The sequence below is a fragment of the Tachysurus vachellii genome, chromosome 1 (assembly GCF_030014155.1).
Source record: "Tachysurus vachellii isolate PV-2020 chromosome 1, HZAU_Pvac_v1, whole genome shotgun sequence".
Classification (NCBI taxonomy): domain Eukaryota; kingdom Metazoa; phylum Chordata; class Actinopteri; order Siluriformes; family Bagridae; genus Tachysurus; species Tachysurus vachellii.
The window spans coordinates 10,575,092-10,597,493 of NC_083460.1; the positions used below are offsets into that span (position 1 = coordinate 10,575,092).

The 22,402-nt window shown below is 42.3% G+C and overlaps 1 pseudogene; it reads left to right on the forward strand.

Moving 5' to 3' along the window:
* Positions 1-7,394: 7,394 nt before the first annotated feature.
* LOC132843271 (uncharacterized) lies at positions 7,395-12,529 on the forward strand (annotated as a pseudogene).
* Positions 12,530-22,402: the final 9,873 nt, after the last annotated feature.

Sequence of the window (22,402 nt, forward strand, 5' to 3'; positions counted from 1 at the left end):
CAAGCCATGTTTGTTTACCATTATCTATTAAGACTGAATGGGCAGGCGAACTCATGAACCACTTTTCAGATTAATGTTTAATTAATACATGCACATTTCAGTGAAAATTATCTGCTTAATGTCAGTTTGTCCTACTTTTAGATTCTGGCAGAGTTCAGTCGTATGTCTGGCAAAAACCTGCAAACTGAAGTTTTTCAAGAACTGGACAGATTCACTCAAGGTTTCATCGATATCTTTAGGGCTAAAGGTGGAGACAATGGCTCCAAACTTAAGAAGATTCTGAACCAGATTGAAAATGATGTAAGCTCCTCAGTCACATAATTCTTTTTCGATAGTAAAACAACTGTTGCTTTTTCTGTTGTTGTTTGCTTTGTGTTCTGTTAATAGTTCATTTTCATAACTTTGTAGAAATCCAACATCAATGCGAGATGAACAGCTGTTCTTCGTGACCTACCACTCCTCCTCGGAGAGGACCCCTCCGATTTTTACAAGACATGTCTTGTAAGTAGTTTTTTCTGTGATGTGATTCTTATTTAAAGGGTTAGTAAGACCTTTGTTCATCTTTCGAACGAAAAATAAAGATGATCTTTGATGACAGCTGTCAGATTTCCTTCCATTGACTGCTTTTGTAACTACTATGACGCTTCAAAAACATCATAAAGAGATCGTAAAACTAATCTAAACTTTACTCGAATGTAAACATTGATCAATCAACATAAGCAGCAGCTTAACCTAACCTGAATACGCGAAAATTAAATCTGTTTGACCATAACAAGAAATCGATTTTCTACAGAAAATTGTAACTAAACCGTTCAATTCATATGGATTAGTTTTCTGATCCCTTTATGAAGTTTTTGAAGCATCAAAGTGGTAGTTACAAAGGCAGTCAATGGAAGGAAAACTGACAGCATCTTGTCATCAGAATCAGAATCAGAATCAGATTTATTGGCCAAGTGTGTTGACACACACAAGGAATTTGGTTCCAGCAGTTTGTGACTCTCAAGGTACAGACATAAATAACACTATACTATACAAGAAAACAATGCAGACGATGAGATACAATATAGACAGAATGAGTATAAATATGGATATAGAATGAATAAAATATATAAAATATGAATATGGAATATGAACGATCAGTAATGTACATAAAGTGTGGGAGTGCAAATAACAATATATTATTTGTAATAATATTGATACATGACACATTGAATAGTTACAACCTGCAAATTGACCAGTCAGTCATTGAAGAACTTGCATCTGCCCTGTGTACATCTAATCCTGTCTATAAGTCAATTGGCAAAGGTTGCCCTTTGGCAACATCCTTTAAGCGCAGAAATACTACAGAGACAATTTTCAAGTTGTGGAACCCATAGAATATATCTTGGATGACAAAGATAAAAGAACGCTGATCAAGATCACGTGCATGGCCACGTGAATTCCCCATTCCTCGCTTTCCATACAATGTAGAGGTGCAGCTTCAATGTGGAAATGACCGCTTTAGAGAAACTGGCACTCAACTGAAGATTACTCCAGGGTTGAAGTCTGACATCTTAGAGAAGCTAGCCGAGGAGATCTTCCAGTATACAGCATATCCACAAAATTACCAAATAGATGATGTAGCAGAGGCACTAAGAAGTGACTGTAAATGCTTTGAAAACCAAATGTAGTGATGACTACCTCCCAGCCAAAAATGTAAAGACGCCTAAAAAGGCTGAAGTCAACTTTAGTCCTTCACACCCTGCTGGCGAAACGGATGAAAGCTTAGAAAATGTCAGACTTGAACTGTTGAATGATGTCAGACAAAGAAACAGTGCATCGTGTGTAAAAAAGATGTCAATAACATTCTCCTACAGAAGAAAAGAGGTAGTGGAAGAAAATCCATCTGCCGGAGAGTTTAAAGCCAGGTGGCCTTTTTACATTATAGTAAAAACATATCATATACACTGTGGAGAAACCTGAAAGGTACCTGTCTAGTGCCAGCCTTGATTATTTGTAAGGGGCAAGGTTCCTAAGGCTACATCCAGACTACTACGTTTTTGTTTTAAAACGGAGACCTTTTGGTACATTTGCACCTACCGTCCAGACTGAACTGTCACCCTATCGCCCTACACATTCAGACCTGATATATTATGAAAATTAAATTCTTTAGCTAAAGAGGGCAGTCCATTTACAGAATGTCTAATGAGGTCATTGTGTATGTATGTTTGAGGTTACCACAGGTTTGAAATATTCTACAGTTTCAACACATTTTTATTATTTATTGTATTTTAATAGTTGTAATCCTTTCACACAGGCTACAAGTGACATCAATCTTAAAAGGGCCTCAGTCCTCAAGGCACTTTGCATCTACCTTGGTGAGGATGATGGACATCTCATTCGGGAGTATAAGGCAAGTCGTTGTAATTGCATTTGTCAGTCAGATGTACTGTCTTGTATTATAGAAAATGTTTTAAGATCCTAATGTCACTAACCCACTAGTTAGAAGAAAATTTCACAATGTGATTTAAAGGGGCACTCACCAAAAACAAACCCGATGCATAACAAAATCAGTGTGTTGACACCAAAACTATGGCAGCTGTAGTCCTATCACTGTCTACACGCTGTTGTGTTATTATATTATAATATATATTATATATTTGGTCATTTTTTATTTTAATGATTGTAGGTTTTTTTTAAGTGTAAAAAAATCTATTCTAATGATAGATATACTTGATTTTATTATCTTTTTTTTTCTATGACCTTTTCTTTACTTGTATACCGTCTTCTTCACAGGCCGCTGCTGAGTTGCCGAAGCAGGCAGAGGAAAGACAAAGAGGAAGAGAGTGGAGATGAGAGCCCAGGGCCAAGCTCCAGAGCCTCTGCAGAGAAGGAGGGAGGTGAGGGAGGAGGAGAAACAGAAGAGGGTGAGGATGGAGAGAAAAGCGGAGCAGTGCAGTCCGTGCTGACGGAGCAGGATCTGATCAAGCAGAGCCAGGCCAAGTACGACTCGGGTCGTTACAGTCCCGTGCTCCTACAGCCCTCCGAGCTCCCGCTTGGCACACGCTCGCAGACAGCTGCAGGTCACAGGTGTGTTTATGCAACCTCTGCTTTGGGAACTGAAAGTTAGTATGGAAATTTGAAGTGGTCAGCTTTTTGTCAAATTCTCTTTTGTCACTTCATTGCAGCATTTGTCTCATTGTTTCCCGAAGTCTTCCCGAACTTAACAAACATTTACATTCATAGCATTTGGCAGATGTCTTTATACTGAGCAACATACAGAATTGCTTTCCAAGTCAATTAATAAATACAGTACATCCTGATACTTGTCCAGTAGGTCACGTATTAAGTATACCATCATCTAAACACTGTTGGAGAAGTAATAGAGAAAAAAACACACACAAACAACACAACAATTTTAGTAGATAGTTTAGACACTAGAATCCTAGATTACAAGCGGAGAATAAATTCAAAATAGAACAACTTGACTTTAAATGACGTCATTAACCTATAATGGTGTTCAGACTGATTACAGTTTAAGCTCAATGTAAAAAATTTACAAATAAATAAAAAAGTCGCAGCATTCATTACACCCGCAAACAGTATTTATTCATTCATATTATAATAATTATTCCTGACAATTTATACTCATTTCCATCTTTGAAATGGATTTAAAGTAGGAGTAATCATCTGATTTAACTCCATAATATAAAATTGTGTGATTATTTTGTTTGTGTTCAGGTGACACCAACAAGAGCGCAGAGGACGCGTTTGCGCGACATGCAAAAGAGGGAATGGGGGTGACGAGGCCCAGTTCAGCGTCGAGATGCCCAGGACTGGGAAAATGTTCTTCTTTAACCTTGTGCGCACAGGCTTTGGGAGGAACAAGACCAGACGCACTACGATTTTGAAAACCTGCCCCGCAAAATTGTCCAGGGTTACTAGTTAAACATCTTCTACCCAGACCTGATGGACAGACTTTCCATGCCTTAGTGCTTCCTTGAGCCGAGTCTGGACAACAAGGTCTTTTGCATCCTGCGTTTTCACGCCGGGTCACCCTACGAGGACATCGCGTATGACCTACGACCGGCTCGCGACCTACGAGTACATCCCAACCGTGAATGGGAGAACTCACATTGACACGGTTTCTGCTGCCAGTTCTCCAACGGCATCTTCAGCTGTGGTTTCATTTCATGTGTTATCGCATCTATACAAACAGTTATCTTGTCTTTAAGTATAAACTTCTATGTGGATACGTAAGTTTAAGGTGCGTTCACATTGCAGTGCAGCATTTCGTTGTTGAGTAAACTATAATCTTTACACGAGGTCTCATGGGAACAAAAATAATTTAAAAGATATGTGGATGAGGTTACCCTTTAATTAAAATTATAGAAAACAATTTCTGGATATTTTTGGTATTGCATAAGTGAATTGACTCTCCTCAAATGATTAGAACAACTTAACTTGTTTGATTTATCTCACACAGACTGAAAATAATTGTTTTCTACAAAGAAGACATTACACAAACACATTTACAGTTTATTTTACAGTAAAAAAATTCTCAAAAAAAAAGTTAGAATTAAAAAAATAAATTGAGAGACAGGAAGAAATAGAAATAGTGTCACAAAACAAAAACCCTTGAACGTGTGACTTGCCCCTTGATATATGTTTTGTTCGATATATGTTCATGTGTATGGGCCTTTTTACACCTGGTCACTTCATGTGTTTTCTCTGATCCGATAGCTATCTGATTTTTTAAAACTGTTCAATTTACATTAGGCCACATAAATGCGCCTTGGCGAATCGGATATCAATCCGATCTTTCTACTCCCGCCCAATATGCAAATATATTTTACCTCATTTCCGGGGTAATTGAAATGTAACACGCTTTGGTGTATGCGGTTGCTACAAAAAGCAGCATTTACTGTTTGCTGCATTTTCGCTGGCGGCAGCAGTGCATTTTAAGACCAAACGAGACACCTGGGTGAAAGATCGGAGCCAGCGCTGATGGGAAAACATATTTGTTTCTGGCGTAGTGTTAATTTCGTGAGACGAGACGAGACGAAATATGTTCTTTTTCTAACTTCGCTCGGTGTTTCACTATGGGAATCGCTTTGGGCGTGACCAACTACGGAAGCTCTTATGACACCACGTCTGTCTTTGACAGACAGGTCGACCTGCGACCAGACTCCGCCTTGCCTATATCAGCCAGGTCGACCCCTGTCTTCGTCATTCGCGCTTTCTTCCCGTGGGAGACTGCAGCAAGCTCTCTCAGCGCATCCCGACCTGCTGATCTTGCTTAACTGTTCAATAGACGGACCGTTATTGGACTCCGTCGCCGAACGCGACATCAGTAGAGGGATTGTGGTGAGTGACAACCCTACACTTGGAGTAGCGTCCGCGTCGTGGCGAGCTATTCTTACCTCCTGCTGCGTGTTTAGTTACAGCGGTAGATAGCATCTAATTTGCTTCGGTCTACGCGTCAAGGCGGACCTACTGGAGGTTTAATCCACAGTCTAACAGGCTAACGTGTTGTGACGAGTCTTTAGACTACGCTATGTCGACGGCAATTACCCCCGCCAAAGGGCATGAGTCGAAGACTAAGGAGGCTGTATCCCGCCCTTGTCCATCATCATGTGGAGCTACCATCTCGGGCAGGGACCCTCATCCTATGTGCATAGTGTGTATGGGCCCGAAGCACGCTCAGACGTCGCTAGCGGACCCGCAGACATGCGCTCACTGTGCGTCATTGCCGGTGAAAATCTTGGAAAGGAGGCTGAAAGTGTCGGTGGCTAACCAGCAGGACCCTTGCCTGTCTGAAGCTGCCTCGACAGATATGGCCCATCTGCCGCGAGCTAGCAAGAGCTGGGCGGACATGATGGAAGCCGAGTCCCCGGACATGCCTCCGCGGTTCGATGGCCTGCTCATGCAGGTGGATGATGAACTGGGGGACGAGGACGCAGATGGCGATGCTAACTCTGACCTCCTCGATCTGGGTATGGACGACGAAGAGGAGGAGGACAATTCCCCCTTCCCAGTCCAACAGTCTAGACCACCTAGCACGACCGATTCGGCTCCCCCGGCTGACAGCAGCCTGCACGAAGTGTGCAAACGAGCCGCGGCGAAGTTGGGCCTAGCCTGGCCAGCCGCCAAAGCTGCCGAAGGTGCCGTGAGAGACCTTTACGATGGGAAAAGAGACAGCTCTTGCCTGCCGTGCCTGCGTGCATGACGGAGATGTCTCGGTATTGGTCTAGCCCCTTTAAGAGTAAGCTCCCCACCAAGGGACACTCGATGTTGGAGATTCAGGGGATGGAGGAGCTGGGGTTGGCCGGACCCCCAGCGGTGGAGCCTTCGGTGGCGTTCCACCTCCATCCGAATCGGCAATCTGTTTCCTCCTCATCGCAGTTTTCACTGCCAAGTAAGACGGACCGCTTGACCGCCGCGACCTTTCAGAGGATGTACAAATACGCGGGGCAGTCCGTATGTTCGCTGAATGCTGTGACTTTGCTGTCAGCATATCAAGCGGAGATTTTGGAGGAGATGGGGCGCCAGTTGGACTCGGGTGTACTGAACCCGGCGCTCTGGGACGAGATCTGTGTGGTGAACGACCTGATTTTGCGCTCCTCACGCGGCGCGGTTCAGGGCTGTGGCCACGTAATGGGCCTGGCCGTGTCAGGTGAGAGAGCGCTGTGGTTAAACCTGTCAGGCCTGGGCGACGCTCAGAAAGCGGAGGTGATGGATGCCCCTTACGACCTGCCTAAGGGCTTATTCGGGCCCGCTCTCGAGAAAATGAGAGAAACCAGCACCCTCAGAAAACAGGAGGATGAGGCTTTTCACCTCTGTTTGCCGCGCAAGCAGGCGGCGCGACCACCCCCTCAGCCGACGCGGCAGGGCTTCGCAGCAGCCGCAGCATCGAGGGGGAGGCCGATGGCCGCGAGAGCTGTGAGACCAGCTCACAGCGGACAGGTCGGTCAGCGACCGCGTCCAGATGGCTCCGGACCTTGGGGTAAGCATTCTTTTGCGGCCGCGGCGGCTAGGAACCGTCCGCCCCACCCCGAGGAACGGAAGAAAAAGCGTGCGACCTGACGCACAGGTTTTCCCCGGTCCTTCTCTCTCCGCCGGCGAAGAGAAGAAGGCGGGAGTTCAGCCCTTCTGTTCTGAGTTTGTTAGGGGCTCATTATGTTCGCTCTCCTCCAGTTCAACGAAGAGAGGGAGGTCAGAGCCATGTGCGGTGTCACCAAGCACTCACACACACAGGGGAATTCATAATAAAGCATGCATTATCGCAGCCAAGCCACGGGCTGAGGGCGATATGCTCCCCGGGTTCGAGACACATGGAAATAAATGTTGCACTATCGCAGCCAGGCAAACAGCCGAGGGCGATATGTCTAAAAAATCCCGAAAAATGCAAAGGCATGGAATGCGCTCCCCCAGTCCCTCCGCTGGGGGCAGTGCTCGCTTCCCCGTCAGCGGGGGCCCGCACGGCGCGTGTGATGACGTCATCACTGCGCGACGATGGCGGGGCGGAAGTGTACGGGGGCCTTCTCTCGACCCGCATAGCCAGCTGGCGCGCATGCGTGGCTCATCCGTGGGTTTTAGCAACAGTGTCACGGGGATACAGGCTCCAATTTGCCATGAAACCGCCTCGTTTCAACGGGCTGATCATGTCAGTGGCCGAGGGAGAATCGGCTCGTGTGTTGACGGCCGAAATCGAAACCCTCCTGCACAAGCAGGCAATCAGAGTGGTACACGGGGAGGAAAGCTGTCAGGGCTTCTATTCCCGTTATTTCGTAGTTCCAAAGAAAGGCAATTCAGCCCTCCGTCCCATTTTGGATCTACGTGTATTGAACAAGCACCTCAGAAAGTATTCATTCAAAATGCTGACACACAAGGTGCTGTGTCGATCGATTCGTCCAGGCGATTGGTTTGTTACGATAGATCTGGCGGACGCGTACTTCCACATAGATATTTATCCCTCTCACAGGAAATTCCTCAGGTTTGCATACCGGGGCACAGCATACGAATTTCAAACTATACCGTTCGGGCTATCATTAGCTCCGAGGGTTTTTACCAAGTGTGTGGAGGCAGCCCTGTTCCCGTTGAGGGACAAGGGCATAAGGATATTGTCTTACATAGACGATTATCTGATATGCTCGTCGTCAAGGGAGCGAGCCATAAGAGACGCAGAGATTGTCCTGTATCACCTCAGAGACCTGGGCTTCAGGATAAACATGATGAAGAGCCGGCTGGTGCCCTCTCAACATACGGAGTATTTAGGGCTCGGCTTGGACTCCCTTTCGTATCGAGTCACGTTGACGGAAGAGAGAATAGCGTCTTTCACACAATGTCTCGCTCGTTTTCAGAGGGGACGAGTAGTCCCGTACAGGCTGTGCTTGCGAATGCTGGGGCTGATGGCTTCGGTGATCGCGGTAGTGCGTTTGGGGCTACTCAAAATGAGGGATTTTCAGCGCTGGATCGCGCGCTTGCGTCTGTGCTCTCGCCGGCATCTCAGCCGACCGGTGAGAGTCACTCATGCGTGCGTCGAAGCGCTCAGACACTGGAAAGGCCCTGTGACGTTCAGATCGGGGATTCCCTTAGGGGCGGTGTCATCGAGAATAACTTTGACAACGGACGCGTCATTGAAGGGTTGGGGTGCAACCCTAATGGGCAGGACTGTGAACGGCGCGTGGCCACCACAGTTGGTGCACGAACATATAAACTATTTGGAGCTGTTGGCGGTGTGGCTGGCACTGAAACATTTTCTGAGTTTCCTCAGAGGTCGGCATGTTTTAGTGAAAACGGACAACACCACGGTGGTTGCTTACATCAACCGTCAGGGGGGCACACGCTCCCTTCAGTTGCATCGGTTGGCGACGAAGCTGATCGTGTGGTGCGACACACGGCTTCTGTCCCTCCGGGCGACTCACGTTCCGGGGATCTTGAACAGAGGGGCGGATTTACTGTCCAGGGGAAATCCCCTGTACGGAGAGTGGAAACTCCATCCTCAGGTGGTCAGCCAGATATGGCAGAGGTACGGTCAGGCTGCCGTCGATCTCTTCGCCTCGCGAGAAAACGCTCATTGCCCTCTGTATTTCTCCCTGGTGGACGCAAATGCACCGTTGGGTGTGGATGCTTTGGCCCATCGATGGCCGGACGTGCTTCTGTATGCGTTTCCCCCTCTGAGCTTAATCTCCCCCACTTTAGCCAGAGTGAGGGAGCGGTGTCTGTCATTGATTCTGGTAGCCCCGCGCTGGCCATCCCGACATTGGGTGGCGGAGATTGTCCAGCTATTGTCGGGGCAGCCGTGGCCCCTCCCCCCACGGAGGGACCTCCTGTCTCAGGCGGGGGGGGAGATTTACCATCCTCATCCGGACATGTTAGCCCTCTGGGCCTGGCCCGTGAGAGGTGGAATCTGAATGCGGCTGGCTTGCCCTCGTCAGTTATACAGACTATTCAGAGTGCGAGGGCCTCTTCTACCCGCGCTCTTTATAGCAATAAATGGCGTGTTTTTGAGGAATGGTGTGGGCGGAGAGTGATTATCCCTTTTCAGTGCTCTGTTAGGGATATATTATGCTTCCTCCAGGATCAATTGATAAAAGGAAGGCTTTCTCCACCATTAAGGTGTACCTGGCGGCTATTTCAGCCTGCCATGTAGGTTTTGGTGACAGGTCGGCAGGCCAGCACCCTTTAATAAGTCGTTTTATGAAGGGGGCGCGCCGCATACGGCCGGTGTCTAGGCAGATGGTTCCTTTATGGGATCTGCCCATCGTCTTAGAAGCCCTGTCCCAACATCCTTTTGAGCCGATAGAGGCGGTGAGTCTTAAGTATCTCTCTCTTAAGACGGCACTGCTCCTGGCTTTGGTGATAGCCAAGCGTGTGAGTGATTTACATGCTTTGTCGGTTAGCCCGTCTTGCTTACAGTTCGCTCCGGGGCTCACTAAAGTTTCTTTCCGTCCTAACCCTGCGTTTGTGCCCAAGGTTTTGGAGTCGACATATAGGTGCCCGTCTACTGAACTGGCGGCTTTTCATCCTCCACCGTTTTCTTCTCCGGAGGAGCGGAAACTCAATGCATTATGCCCGGTGCGGGCTCTTCGGGCGTATGTGGGCAGGACAGCTGGTTTCTGCCTCTGCCCTATGTCCACTAAACCCAAGAAAACTTCTTGTTCTGCTCCTTGGCTTTCAGATGTGCTGCGCAACAATCGAAGAGAGCTAAGATCATCAGAGAGAAAGTGGAAGAAATCACAACTTGATGCAGATCTTGATTCTTACCGAACACTCATGGCCAAGTTCTCCTCAGATGTGACTTCTGCCAAGACTTCCTTCTACAAGGAAAAGCTTGAAGCTTCCTCACATGACCCTCGGAAATTCCACAACATCATCTCTTCTCTGCTCAACCCCCCGGCTCCACCTTCTTCATCCTCCCTGACTGCAGAAGACTTTGCTTCTTTCTACCAGGAGAAGATTGAGGAAATCTGCCGGACCTTCACTTCAGCCCCGACTGCACTTACATCTCAGAGTATGGACTCCCCTACACCTTTGTTGTCACATTTCTCAACTGTAACAGCAGAAGAGATTCTAAAACTCATCCAGTCTTGCAATCCTACCACCTGCCCATTGGATCCACTCCCTTCCACTTTGCTGCAGACCATCTCGCAAGACCTTCTGCCCTTCATTACAACTATCACCAATAGATCCATAGCATCTGGTCAGGTACCAACTACCTTCAAGAGAGCAAGGGTTATTCCCATCCTGAAGAAACCTGCTCTGGATCCATCAGACATCAGTAACTACAGACCGGTATCACTTCTCTCGTTTCTTTCAAAAATTCTTGAACGCATTGTCTTTAATCAACTGTCTGTCTATCTCTCACAGAACAACCTCCAAGACCCCAACCAGTCTGGCTTTAAAGCAGCTCATTCCACAGAGACAGCCCTTTTAGATGTCTCTGAGAAACTACATGCTGCTAGATCAGCCAATCTCTCATCCGTCCTTATCCTCCTTGACCTTTCAGCAGCGTTTGATACGGTCAACCATAAGACTCTCTTAGCCACCCTCAGGAGTCTTGGGATATGCGGATCAGCTTGGGAATGGTTCGCTTCCTACCTGGAAGGACGCTCATATCAGGTAACATGGAGGGGAGTGACATCTGCTCCACGCAGATTCTCCACTGGCGTCCCACAAGGCTCAGTACTTGGTCCTCTTCTTTTCTCCCTGTATACTCACTCTCTTGGTGAAGTTATTTCCTCACATGGGTTCTCTTACCACTGCTATGCTGATGATACACAACTTATCTTCTCTTTCCCACCCGCAGATGCCACAGCTTCTGACCGGATCTCTGCATGTCTGGCAGAAATTTCATCATGGATGACTGCTCATCAGTTAAAGCTTAATCCTAGCAAAACTGAGCTGCTCTTCATCCCAGGTGATTCATCCCCAGGTCATGATCTTGCTATATCCTTGCACAACGATCTGATCTCCCCTTCAGCCACAGCTCGCAACCTTGGGGTAACCATGGACAATCAACTGTCCTTTTCCTCTCATGTTGCTAATGTGACTCGCTCATGTCGGTTTCTTCTCTACAACATTAGAAGGATTCGACCATTTCTGTCCACACAGGCTGCTCAGGTACTTGTTCAGTCTCTTGTCATTTCTAGACTGGATTACTGCAATGCACTGCTGACAGGTCTACCTATGAACGCAATCCGTCCTCTGCAAATGATCCAAAATGCAGCTGCCCGGCTTGTTTTCAACCTGCCAAAGTTCTCTCATACCACCCCGCTGCTGCGATCCCTCCACTGGCTTCCGGTAGCTGCACGCATCAGATTCAAAACACTGATGCTGGCCTACAAAGCCAAAAATGGACCAGCTCCCTCTTACCTCAAAGCCCTCATCACTCCTCGCACTGCACCCTGCACCCTCCGATCTACCAGCACTGCTCGACTGGTTCCACCATCTCTCAGGGTAAGAGGCAAGTATACTACAAGACTCTTCTCTGTACTGGCACCAAAAAAAAAAAAAAACAAAAAAAAAACACACCTTTGACACTTTCATTGTAACTTAGAACAAATGTTTTAAACTCATGGTATCTTAAGTATGTAACTTAGTGATCCAGCATTAATGTATTCAATGTTAGAGATTTAAGCACTTATGTACGTCGCTCTGGATAAGGGCGTCTGCCAAATGCTGTAAATGTAAATGTAAATGTAAATGTTTCAGAACTTGTGACCAGCTGTTTGTGTCTTGGGCTACTCCCCACACAGGGAAGCCGTTATCTCGGCAGCGGCTGTCCCACTGGATTGTGGAGGCGATATCTGTGGCGTATGGTTGCAGAGGTCTTCAGCCCCCTGCGGGCTTGAGAGCCCACTCCACTAGGGGTATGGCCACGTCGTGGGCTTTACTCAGGGGAGTTTCCGTTCTGGACATTTGCTCGGCGGCGAGTTGGGCAACGCCGCATACGTTTGTACGATTCTATAGGCTGGACGTTTCGGGACCGTCCTTAGCACACGCGGTGCTGGGGGCCGGTACTGCTGTACCCGTTTGGAAACAGTAATATGGGTGCAATCCGGGAGCTGTCTATATCTCCCATAGTGAAACACCGAGCGAAGTTAGAAAAAGAAGGTTGGGTTACTTAACGTAATCCCCGGTTCTTTGATAACAGAGTGAGGTGTTTCACCAGCACTTCCCTCCTTGCACTTGGACGGGAAGAAATCTCGTTAATGACGAAGACAGGGGTCGACCTGGCTGATATAGGCAAGGCGGAGTCTGGTCGCAGGTCGACCTGTCTGTCAAAGACAGACGTGGTGTCATAAGAGCTTCCGTAGTTGGTCACGCCCAAAGCGATTCCCATAGTGAAACACCTCACTCTGTTATCAAAGAACCGGGGATTACGTTAAGTAACCCAACGTTCGTCAACGACCTTTTTTTTCCTGACTAAGACGAGACGATGACGAGACTGCACCACTGTCCAAAAACGCTGACTAAGACTAAATTAACATGCATTATTGTTGACGAAAAAAGACGAGACGAAAATGTTTTGTATAAAATAAAAACGAAGATAAAATCTCTCTTCATTTTCGTCTACAATTGTCTCTGCTTTTTCATCAGCTGTTACGCATTTAAAATATTCACGAGTTCGCGGCTTCGCGCTGATGCTTAAGTTACAGGTCCGCGAAGCGGATCCCGCTTATTATATTGTTACCTACCAAATAAATCGATAATTTGACTCAAAATGATGATTTAAAAAGAAGTTTATTGATTTAAAAACAATTGTATTTTTTCCGCTAAAGAAAATAGTGCGCTCCGTCTCTCCGGTTAGAATCCTGTGTGTTCGAGTGTATGCACTATTTACACGAGTGTGTGCACTGTTTAAACTTCTCACTGATACTTTTGTGATTCGCGGAGTTTTGACAAGTTTTATAGCCTTGATATTGTTTCTTATTCAAAAGTGGTGACAGAAAAAACTCAGCAACCCCCAACCTGAAACCTCTTCCCACGCCTCTGTCACAATCACATCATAATCATAATTAATAATTAGGCTTAAAAGCAAATGTATATGTAAGGGAATCAAGTTTAACAATTACATGTAATATTGCTCCAAATATCATCAATAAATGGTGTGGTAATTTGTATATATATACAAATACAAATATATACAATATTATATATACAAATATAAGTTGGTAATGTCCTTGGTTGGTAAAGATGTCCTTGGTTGGTAAAGATCAAAACTGTAGGTGTGTATGTGTATATATACACACACCTACAGTTTTGATCTTAGGCTTTTCATTAAGTTATTTATTTCCACTATAACACTTCTGTTCCTGATATTATTGCATTTAATGAGGCCTCGTTGTATTTATTCTTACAATAGATTCCAGATGTGGTCAAGCTACAATTTTTTGACTAAAACTAGACTAAAATTAAAAGACTTTTAGTCGACTAAAACTAAGACTAAGATACCTTGAGTTTTCTTTTGACTAAAACTAGACTAAAATGACGAGACTTTTAGTCGACTAAAACTAAGACTAACAAAAAAGATATGTGAATGACTAAATATGATTAAAACTAACAAGGACATTTGGCACAAGACTAAGACTAAGACTAAATTAAAAATAGGTGACGAAATTAACACTATTCTGGCGCGATGCTTTTTTTTTTTTTGCATTCGTGAGGTAATTACTTTATATCACCATGAACCTGTTAGCTACCTAAAGATGTTTTTTTTTTTTAAATTTCTTTTATTGCAAATTCAAAGATGATAATCAAAAACAGCTATGTATACATTACACAAAATGTATCAACACATCCAACGTTAACTGAACAGATGTATGAGAATAGATAGAAAAAAAGGCAGAAACAGAACAAGTAAAGAAAAGAGGGTACTTAAAAAAAAAAAAAATTCAACACATCAAAACAAGTATTAATCACGTTACATGAAAGATCTCATCATATCTCTTCAAAAAAGAAATACATTTTTTGTTATTAATTACTCTGTGATTTAATTAAATGTTCTACTACACATAAGAACTCTATAAAAGTAGGTATTTTCTTAAGAAATCTTTCTTTGTGAAAATAGAACTTTGCCACGAGGATAAGAAAGTTAACAGTTGACTCTAAAGATTTGTTTTGGTTTTCAAAAAAACAAACAATATCCTTAATGTGAAAAACACCATTCACGTTAACTTTAGAAAAACAATAGAGACTCAAATCTTTCCAGAAGAGTGAGGAAACATTACATGAGAAAAATAAGTGACAAATATCTTCACTTTCTTTTTTACAGAAGGTACATATATCAGCTACATCACAAAATTTAGACAAAAATGCATTACAAGGGTATATATTATGCAAAATTTTGAAGTGCACTTCTTTCACTTTATTCGGTATACAGTATTTATATGGTAATAACCATGTTTTCCTCCATTTAATGTTATCTATTTTAGAACTCCAAAAAAATTTCCCTTTTGGAGAAATTGAGTTTCGAGATTGAAAAAGTTGACGAATACAATTATTATTACAATCTTTACTTAAAAGCGAGACACCTCCCAAAAATAACTGTGAAAGTTGTTTTGTGCATGACTCATGGGTAAGGGAAGCTTTCATTAGACATATTAATCCATCAGGAATTGCCTTTATAACAGAGTTAAATTCTTTAAATGGAACAATGGGACAATGATGGATATTCATAAAGCTTTCATAAGATAATAAATCACCATTAGAGTTGAATAGATCAGCAACAAAAATTATGTTTTTATTAAACCATTTATCAAAAAAGATTGATCTTTTTCTAATTTTAATATCCAAATTATTCCATAAGATGGTTTTGTGGGGTGAAAAGTTGTGGTTGTAAGGTTTCCAGGCTAACAAGGCTTGTTGATGAAATCTAGCCAGTTTAATAGGTAATTTACCAGTGGAGTAATTGCATTTCATCAAAAAAGAAAGGCCACCTACCCTCTTAAATATATTATTAGGAATAAAATACCACAAAGAATCTGACCCAAGCAAACATCTTTTTAACCAATTAATTTTAAATGTATTGTTAGTATCATCAAAATGCAGGACTTCGAGACCCCCATCACTCCTTTTGTTTGCTAAAACATATTCAACTTGTGTGACTTATTGCTCCAAATGAAATCAAGAAAAATCTTATCTATATTTTTGGAGGTGTGATTATCTACAGCTAAAGACAGGGAAGGGTACACAAACCTGGATAATCCTTCTGTTTTGGATAAGAAAACTCTGCCTAAAATTGATAAATCTCTTTGGAGCCAATTATTAAAAATATATTTTGTTTTCAATAACCGTTGAGAAAAATTCAGAGATTGTCTACTAATTAAATTTTTTGTTATATGAATTCCCAAATACTTCACTTCATTTTTAATTGGTATATTTGGTGATGTACATGAATTTAAAATTATACAACTATCTATTTCTTTGTACAGCATTTGAACAATATTTATGAGTTTAGAAGGAAATCCAAAAGCCCCTAAAGAGTCTATAAGGAATTGATGCTTTACAGTATCGAAGGCCTTATAAAAATCGAGGAATAAGATAATTGCATCAGACTTGATTTCATCTCTGTAATCAATAAGATCCAGAACAAGTCGAGTATTGCAACTAATATGACGACCTTTCATAAATCCAGTCTGTGTTTCATTAATGATATAATGTAAGTGCTGTTTTAATCTCTTGGCAAATATGGATGCAATTAATTTATAGACAAAATTAAGAAGAGTGATAGGGCGCCAGTTATCAATTATAGTTACATCTTTATCTGGTTTGGGAATGAGAGATATCACCCCTTGTTTCATAGTAGGAGTCATTGTACCATTTTTTTATACATTCTTGAAGCATTAAGAAGAAAGGTTGTTCTAAAATCTCCCCGAACTGTATGAAGAATTCTAAAGTAAGGCCATCGGAGCCAGGCGACTTCCCCTTTTTCAATGATTTCATTGCATCTCTCATTTCATTTAAGGAAACAGTAGCCTCACATGACAACTTAAATTCATCACTTATTTGAGGTATATAGTTCTTAATCTGTTGTAGGTATGACATACTTTGGTTTGCCTGTAAATCAGGGGAGTACAGGTTCCTATAAAAATTAGTAACAAATTTCTCAATTTCTTCAGGGTTTTTAGAAACTGAATTGTTAATTTTTAATGCAGAGATGATTTTCCTTTTAAAATTCCTTTTCTCAAGTGAGAAGAAGAAACTCGTATTTTTTTCTCCTTCCTCAATCCATCTCGCTCTAGATCTAATGAAGGCACCCTTAATTATTTCTAAATATATATTGTCTAATTCCAATTGCAAAGTTTTTAACTGACTAATTTCTGTAACAGAGAGATTCTCTTTTTTGATTAAGGTATTTATTTTAATTAGCAAGTCCGCTTCTCTATCAGCATTAACCACTTTTAAGGTTTTAGATCTATTTATTGCTAGTAATCTTGCTTTATATTTAAAATATTCCCATTTAGCACCATGAGACTCAAATTCATTATTTGAAAAAAATCCATTAACTAATCCCTTGATTTGATCATTAAAATTTTTATCTTTTAGCAGATTATTATTCAATTTCCAGTAACCACGTACAGTACTCTCTCCCTGTGTTTAGTCTGCAAAATCAGCTTAATTACTAAGTGGTCAGAAAATGGAGCATATTGGTGACTGACATCAAACACATATTGCAGTAACTGTTGAGAAATCAAAAAAAAAGTCTATTCTAGATTTAGAAGACAACAAATTATTACTCCAAGTATATTCAGTTACATCAGGGTGATAATAGCGCCATGCATCTGCAATATGAAAATAATCACACAGATTACAGATAATATTATTAGTGAGGCTCATCTTAGGAGGAAATCTGTCAACTGAATTATCTAATACATCATTAAAATCTCCAGCAATAATAATAAAAGCTTGTTGATATTTATTTTTCAAGGCTTCGATATTTCTCTGTAATAAGAAAATAAGAGACTTGTTGGCAGATTTTAAGTTGTGGCCATATATATTACATATTATAAAAGTAGCATTATCAAGTTTAGTGACCAGAATAACCCATCTTCCTTCCATAGAAATCAACGATTCAACAATATCTCCTTTATATTTGTTAATCAAAGTGAGAACCCCTGCGGAGTGGTTAGATCCGTGACTAAAGTAGGCCTTGTCACCCCACTGTGATTTCCAAAAGCGAACATCACCCTCACAGGAATGAGTTTCTTGTAACAGTATTAAGTCAGCATTCATTCTTCTACAGTATAAGAATAAGGCTTTTCTTTTAGTGAGATCTCTCAAGCCACGAGTGTTCAACGATAAAATACTCAAAGAGTTAAACTCCAAGTCTTGCATAAGAGAAAGAAAAAAGAAAAAAGAGAGAGGAAAAAAAACCAGTAAAGAGTAACTTGACTAAGAACACAAGAACACAAAAGGTTTTAAAACTTACCGCTGTAAAACTGCGTTGACAAAGAGGTAGTTGAAGCTAACACATACCCTATAACTTAGGCAAAAGTGCAACTGTATGAGAGAGCATAACTTATTTGTGATAAAGGAACCATAACAAAGTATAAAACTTTCACGTTGCCCCATAAATCGGTCTGCATTTAGAGAATGTTTGTCAATGCACAGTTCAGGAGCCAAGTTCGACTTCAGATGCTCCATGAAGACTGTAAAAAAGATATTATTATAAAATAAAATAAGAAATTGTCAGAGCACAAATGAAACGTTCAAAAGGAACACTCTTTGATGGTTATTTGCAAATGAAAGACTGATCAAGAGCAACTCGTGAAGAGAACACGGGGGCAGACATCAAAACGTGAAAAACGTGAAAAACTGTTCACGCACAATTCTTGAGTTAAATTCAAAATAAGTTGCTCCATGAAGGTAATCTGCGAATATAGAACAATACGTTGTCCATCTCAAGGGCAAAGTTCGAGTTTTTTTCCAGCGACAAAAGCATGGGGACCCTTCCACAAAACCTTCTTCCCCTCCTCACGAGCCTTCTTAACCAACGGCCATAATTTGGCTCTAGCCTCAACATCTTGTTTGATCAGCGCCTCCTTGATCCGAAGCTTGTTTTCTTTTAGATAGCGCGAGTCTTTCGCAGCCCTCCATACCATGTCTCTGTAGGTACGCATGGTAAAACGCATGATGATGTTACGAGGTGCTCCGTCGGATCTCCTTAGCCCCAGGCGGTGTACAACATCAACTACATCATCCAACTTGTTCTGGATACTAGGGACCATCTTCTTTAGGACGTCGAGTGTCACTCCTCTCGCATCTTCTCCGTCGCGCTCTGGGACCACCTGTAGCTTGAGATTCCATCTACGTGAGTACCGTTGCATTTCATCGAAGCTTTCTTTCAGACTTACATTCTCAACTCGCAATTCCTTAATCTCCTTTTCAAGTTGAACGATCTTGACAGCGTGCATCTTGACCTCTTCACTCATATGGGAGACTTTTTCAGTTAGTTTGTCGAGTTTTCCGCAAGAAACGGCAACTGTTTTATCAATGGAGATCACCTTGTTGTGTGTTTCATCCACTTTAGCAGTTAGCTTCTGAATCGCGTCAAGTAATGTAGATAAGGAAACTTCGTTCATGCCTTTTGAACTCACAAGATTCTTGGATGGAGTAGAGCAAATAGGCCTCGCAAGAACCTCTTCATTGGCACCGATTTCTGTCTCAAGATTAATATTAATATTCTCCATGTCGACCGACTCCGTGCAGCATTCTTCCATAAGGTGTCCAGCTAGTATAGCGCTTTCATGAATGGACTGATTTTCCCTTTTTTTGCCCATAATATCATGTCAAAAAGTGCAAGTATTGCCAGAACAATATAGAAAAAGCATATATTTTCTAAGTTGTAACTTTACATATTCAAATATAAGTTTGTTAGCTTCAAACTCCTCAAACTATGTAGATGACTCTAAAACGTGACCATTCACACCGCTGCCATCTTGGCATCTCTTTCAGGCGCAATGCACGACTCGCGAGTCACCTGCGAGTGACGTACTTCCGTTTGGTAGGAGTATACAGTAGCGCTGACGTATGTGGCTTGAACAACCACATTCATTTACACCTGTCCAGTTTCATCTGAAATGCGTCCCAGACCACCTCCTGAAGTGGTTTGAGCGATCGGATTTATATCCGTCTCGAAACCGTTTCGGAGGGCATTTAGACTTGGTCTTTTTACGATCGGAAAGCTATCCGATCACAGAAAACTCATGAAGTGACCAGGTGTAAAAACCCCCTTTGATTGTACAGTGATACTTAAATTACGAAAAGTGACGAAAGTTTCGACATTCACACAAGACTGTATTTGCTCCGGACGTGAGCGTCGCGATGAGACTCGACATGACAAAATAATCCATTAAAAACAAAGCATTTCTTCACTTTGTGCTGCATCCAGTATGTACACACTGTAGAACGTGCTGCATTCACAAAGTAGATCTAACACACTTTAAGCATTTATAGTATACTTTATTTTAATTGTTATATAATTAAAAATGGGAAAATACTTTACATTAACTATCAATGTAGCCGTATATACAGTACCTTCAACCAGTTGCTATGAGGTGAAACAGCAATGCCCAATTATTGACAGGTTGAATCACTTTCATGTAGTATCAGGGTATCCTCCTGATGTGCTTCATGACTTTCTTGAGGGCATTGTACCATTTGAATTGGTGCTGTGTTATGATATGTTGATCAAGAAGATGTATTTCTCTCTTTCTGATCTCAACAAACAAATCAAAATGTTCCCATCCAAATGGAGTAACAGAACAAACTCCCTGCAAAGTGTTTCACCAAACGTTGCTTCTAAAAAACACATCAGTGGAAATTCACATGAAAACTGGTGTTTATTGAGGTAATTATAATTGTTTATTGTTAGCTTATTGACAAAAATTGAAATGCTCTCTTATTTTTAAGCTACTTTGTACAAAAATTATTCCCATCTGGGATTCCAAACATAGTTGATGATCTTCTATCAGTTATAAAACAAAGCTTTCAGTTGGATGGACATTTCAGACTCATGTACAATGATGTTGGACAGTTTTTCACCCTGACCTCTGCTGAAGACATTAAGGACAAAGACTCGATTAAAGTTGTTAAAGTAGAAGAGCCATCAGTCATTCTGACACTGACACCTGTTTGTGACTCTTACATATTATTACCTCCAGGAGATTTTGAACAGTGTTCTACAGATACTCAAACCTCAGACAGTTCGAGGGACACAGTGATGTTGCCATCACGTGAGGGTTGCTTCGAAAAAAGTGGCCAGACAGATTTGAAGTTTCCCTAGTTTACCTTTGATGTGGAAAGAATTATTCAAGCTGGAAATCAAGCATTTTTTTTGAAGATGGTGCTCTCTTTCAAAATCAAGGTGTGAAATCTGACTTCAGGCAAAAGCTTGCTGATTCTGTATTTAACCCTTCTGCAGACCTCGAGTCAATCTGACCCGGCTGGAAAGTTTAATCTCTCAAAACTTGGGTTTCCTTCCACATATTTGCCTTACATTTTCCAGGATTGTTCCAAATTAGGGGGCACGGTGGCTTAGTGGTTAGCACGTTCGCCTCACACCTCCAGGGTTGGGGGTTCGATTCCCGCCTCCGCCTTGTGTGTGTGGAGTTTGCATGTTCTCCCCATGCCTCGGGGGTTTCCTCCGGGTACTCCGGTTTCCTCCCCGGTCCAAAGACATGCATGGTAGGTTGATTGGCATCTCTGGAAAATTGTCCGTAGTGTGTGAATGAGAGTGTGTGTGCCCTGCGATGGGTTGGCACTCCGTCCAGGGTGTATCCTGCCTTGATGCCCGATGACGCCTGAGATACTGTAGGCACAGTCTCCCCGTGACCCGAGGTAGTTTGGATAAGCGGTAGAAAATGAATGAATGAATGAATGTTCCAAATTATGAACTCGGCAAGTAAAATGAACTGTGTCTATTTTCGTTGAACTTGTGTTCGTAAAATCAATACTTTCCTCCTCAAGTCATCCAGGGCCAACTTAACCGGCCACATTTAGTGGGGCAATAGGTCACACTTTTGCCCTTTTCAGCGCAATGAACATACTGTACATAGACACAAAAATGCACACACAAAATGTCCACTAACACACGCACCCAAAACACCACACACACACACACAAACAAAAAGGGCATTGCATTTCATTAGACCTCCAGAAAAAAAAAGCTATATATTTGTAAATATTTCACACTTTTGATATGCCTTTGCCTAGGAGAGGGCAAAATATGATCTACCGAAATGATGCTACACACATACGCAAACACTCACACACACACACACAAGTCGTCAATTTGGCCTGGAAAAAACAGGTTTTATTATTTGCTGACATTAATGGTCAATGGTTTGAAAACAATCCCCTGGCTTTGAAATATACCAGCCTGTAATTGTGCATCAACTTTTGTGCCTCTATAGTGAAAATAATTTACAATTTCTGTTTGTTTGTTTTTTTTTACTAGAAAATGAGACATTTTTTGAATATTAATGAGGTTTATTATACCAAATATTTCAAAAACTTGTTGCAAAATATATGTTAATATGTTGGAAACAGGTTAGACTAAAAAGGTGGAAAAAAAGGCTATCATGTATACTTCATTTTTTATGAGAAGTCAAAACAGACAAGGTCAACTTGGCGCTCCTAATTTGCATAGGAATGCAGACAAGGTCTGCCGAAGGGTTAAATATACAACATATCCCACAAATCTCCAAATTCTGTTAGTTGTAGAGACTTTGATAGAGAAATTCCCATGCCTGAAGAAACTTGGAGCTTTTTCGGGAATGTATGGCTGGCAACAAAGTGGGTTCTAGTTAAGAAACCAGGAGCTAGGCTACACAGAACTTGAAATAAACTCCCTCAAAAGAAAGCAGCCAAATGATAGTTCCTACTAAAAATGTCAAGAAACCAAAAAACACTGAAC